Raw genomic sequence first — 3,906 nt, 5'->3', positions numbered from 1 at the left:
TTCCGCCATGGATGCAATGTTTCCGGAAAACGTTGAAGATGTTTTCCGGCGGTTTGGATCAGAAAATGCATTTCATTTTTTTACACTACGAGAAGCGATTCACAAGTTCAACTAAAAAAAAAAATGAATGTGTCCTTCGTGTCGTTTAGTAGTTTGTACTTGAATATTAAATTTTACAAAAAACAACGTAGCTAATTTTAGGAATTATAGCATTTGATTTGAATTCAATTCATCATCTTCCTTATTTAAATATAATTTTCAAGCAAAAAACTAGTTCTGAATCGCGCAAATTTACGAAGTCGTGGACAGGAAAGGTTCAAACGCCTGTCTAGTGCCAGACGACGCGGCGCCATGAATAAATCTCGTGAAAACGCATAGATATATAAATACCTAGATACAGCCATCCTTAACAAACGTACCTCGGTTTTTAAAAAACATATCTAAGAAATTTGTACATCTCTCCATTACTTTCTAACCAAGAAGAAACATGTTCTATCTCTTTTTATTGCATTAACCACTATGTCGTACGCGAATCGGACGCTTAAAACAAACTTAGCGCGTCCCATAAGTCATGTGACAACTGACAGTTGACACATTTCACAATCGCGCGAAATCAAATCTAACTAAAAATATTCGCCCTAAACATGATGGGCGGTTTTTTCACTAAATATTATGTAATTATTGCGTTATCAATTGAATACGAATAACATTAGTGATTGCCATAATGATAGACGCGTCCATAATTGTTATTCCTGAAATAGTTTTATTACATAGAGCTACGCCATTCAAATTTGGGACTATGTTTACCTTGTTTGGCATAATGTGCTGCAGTGAATTCATTGCTGGCTTGCAGAATATCAAAAAAACCGTAAGTAAGTAAAGTTTATGTTCAACATTTTAATTTTAATTGCATGGTTTTAGGCGTAATGGTAAAGGAGATTAAGTTGCGACAGGAAGTGAATTCGTTTCCAATTATCATTTTGGCCTATATGATGTTGATGCAGTGCGTTTGTATCATGATCACAAAGAAGGATGCGTGCAATATTCTTAGGAAAGCGAGATTTATAGACTGTTGTGTGCGTGCAATATCAAATTTTGGTCGCTACGCGTCTTGCCTACCTTTCGGCATAGTCCAATCGGTGGGGTTTCTTTTTGAAATTATAGTGCTAATTGTAGTAAGCTACACGTGTACATTTATTTAAAATAAATACAAAATCTTAACAATGATATCCAATTGCTGATAATTCTCATTTAGTGAACATTCATTACGTTTGTAAAAGTTCACAATCCGAATCATCGTCAGATGAAATTGACAAATCCGTATCATCACTGTCATTATTAACACTTATTATAAAGTTCAGAAACATCAACCAATATAACTTCTCTTTTAAATTAATCACTTTCCACATCTTCACACACTTTCTTCCAGTTGTCAGCTGTAATTTTTTCAAATTCTTCATTTGCCAGTTTTCTAAGTAACATCTTCCATTTTAAATGTAACATTTCTTGCTGCTATGCGATTTAAATAAATAAAAAGGCGGTTTATTTATGTTGTAAAGTCTCCAATCTGATAATTTTCTGTGTGATTTGTGCTAACAATTTGATTGACAGTTATAATAAATAATGCGAATCTTGTCTTCCATGCTCAGGGTACCTCTATAAAGGATAGCGCTATACGTAATTAATGTGCCGAAAGTGATGGTAATAGATGGTACGTCCTTTTGAACTATGTTGGGGTATGGCTGTATCTATGTATTTATATATCTATGTGAAAACGTTTCCACTAGCGCCCTCCGATGTGAAAACTGCACGTTTACAAAGGAAATGGACTCTGAAAACTCCTGACGCGACTGTGGTCCGAGAGATGTCGCCACCGCGCGGTTTTCAGGAAGCTTTTCAGTAGCTCTGAAAGGGATTTCTCCACCATCCCGCGCGTTTTCACCTTGCCGTTCGTACGTCCTGAAAACTGTAGATGGCGAACCCGTCGTCTGAATATCGACCTCCTAGTAACTCACTATGGCGTCTCAGAGGGGGCGCTGGACGTACATTTCGGTTTATAAATTCGTCAATCGATAAAGTTTGGAGGTTTTCTATGATAGTCTCGACCTTTTGACCGCAATATTGTCTTAGCTGCAGCATCTGGGGCTTATCCAGGCTTTTAGTGTTCTTTGCCACACAATTTGATTTTCTTCGTAAACCTTTTTTTCCTTTCAGGGCGTAGGAGACGAGTTTTAGGGGTTTTACTTTTAACTACCCCAAATTACTTGTACGAGCTTCCCTTGTAAAATAATTACCATATTTGGAGTTAATATTTGATTACAGTCCATTATCGATTTGGCAAATGTTTGTTGTCAATGACAAATTTAATTACTTAACATAGGTAGGTACATGCATACCTACAAAATAAATATCTAAATTTATTTAAATGATTGTTTAGTAATGAGTAATTTTAATTAAGGTGCTTCTGGTGATGAAAAATTAGGTTACAATATAAAGTGCCTTTTCGTACTTGAATATTATTTATTATTGCCACAAAGCCATTCAGGGCTTCTTAGTTTGCGATGTCTCCCAAAGCTCATTTTTCATTTAAAATGATCAAGTATCAAAAGTAAAGAAGCACATTTTATTACGCGAATTGTTCTCTTTTGGGAAACAAAGAGAAGAGTAATTTGATAGTGTAGAATTACTACAAAGAGAGATATATTTTAATCGTTTGACAGACCGAATTTCATGTAGTGATGTATGTTAGTTAAAATAAACGTGAATTTCCAGCGTGTTTTTGCGTACCTGCTATAAATTGTATTAAAATATGGAAAAAAAAGCTTTATTAAAAGTCTGTTTTTGTGTTTATCTCTGTTAAATGTTAAATGTATTCACTTTCAGTTACTTGTCAGTTTCAATACGGCACACTGTCCCCTACTTAAAGTCGTTGCGACAATGTAATTATCTTGGTCTCGGCTTCCAATGAGTTTGATTTTATTTGGTTCCTGTTACGACATAAATTCAATTCAGGAACATTCCAAAGATTCATAAATTCTGCAAAATTCGGGAATTTTAAAACATTTCGAAAATTCGGAAGGACAACCTGGGTCATCTGTTCCCGTTAATAGTCACCTACACGCATTCTTCGCCTGTTTCTTAAACTACCAATGAAACCCGTTTATTACTTTTTTATAGTTCTTCCCCATATTTCAAGCCCCTTTATGTATATTATCCGAACTAATAATGTGTGTCCCAGATAGGAAAATAGCTCATTTTTAATTGTATCAAAAAATTCATAAAAATGTTAAAAAAATCTGGCTAATCACTCTTTTTCTTTCGCGTAGGACTCCCCCTTCCCCCAAATAAATCATGAAAATTCGAAAAAACCTGAATTTTCACAAAAACACAACTTTGTTCGGCAAATTTCCTGGAAAATGGAAAATTTGTGCGCAGGTGCACCACCCTGTTGAAACCAACAGTTCCAACTTTGTTTTTTTTTGTGCCATATCGTATTCGTAATAAAAATTGCTACTCAATACAGTATGTACTTTCCTTACGTGCCAAATAAAAAAACAAAGTTGATGATGATTTCTCCGGAACGAAACGTTGTATTGAAAATCTCTCAACGGCGTCTTTTAGAACTCCAAAAGTGGAAATGAGAAAGAGTTTTTTTGTATCTGTTCAAATAACAGTAGAAACAATTTTTCTGTCATACCTTCGGTAGTAATCGGAATCGGAACCTTTAGAGCGACTAGCGTGACCTCTAAGGTCTTGGTACTCATCACTTCCAAAGCCTTAGACTTCAGACAGAATGTGCAAGACGAGTTATAGGTCCTCCAGAACCAGGGGCGTTTCGCATTTCAAGTGTAACTAATGTCTTCAATTAATTCAGATCCTTCAGAGTGTTTAGGGTGACCAAGGTTG

Source organism: Photinus pyralis, unplaced genomic scaffold (genome assembly GCF_008802855.1).
Source record: "Photinus pyralis isolate 1611_PpyrPB1 unplaced genomic scaffold, Ppyr1.3 Ppyr1.4_LG6, whole genome shotgun sequence".
Classification (NCBI taxonomy): Eukaryota; Metazoa; Arthropoda; class Insecta; order Coleoptera; family Lampyridae; genus Photinus; species Photinus pyralis.
The sequence above is the reverse complement of the archived record's forward strand: the minus strand, read 5'-3'. Positions refer to the sequence as shown.